Here is a 301-nt window from a genome sequence, read left to right on the forward strand (position 1 = left end):
CTGGGAAACGGTCCTCAGGGACAGGGGAACAGAACAGAGCTGGCAGATCTTTAAGGATGTGATCCACAGAGCACAAGAGCTCTCGATCCCTAGGTGTAAGAAATTGGCCAAAGAAGAGAAGAGACCGGCATGGCTGAGAAGAGAGGTCAAATTGGTCAAAATAAGGAGGAAGAGGGAACTGCCCAGGCAGTGGAAGCAGGGACAGGCATCCTGGGAAGAGTATAGGGACGCGGCCCAGTTGTGTAGGAATGGGGTCAGGAAGGCCAAGGCGCAGCTGGAGCTAAACTTGGCTAGGGATGTA

Source organism: Egretta garzetta, unplaced genomic scaffold (assembly GCF_000687185.1).
Source record: "Egretta garzetta isolate BGI_Z169 unplaced genomic scaffold, ASM68718v1 scaffold621, whole genome shotgun sequence".
Lineage (NCBI taxonomy): Eukaryota > Metazoa > Chordata > Aves > Pelecaniformes > Ardeidae > Egretta > Egretta garzetta.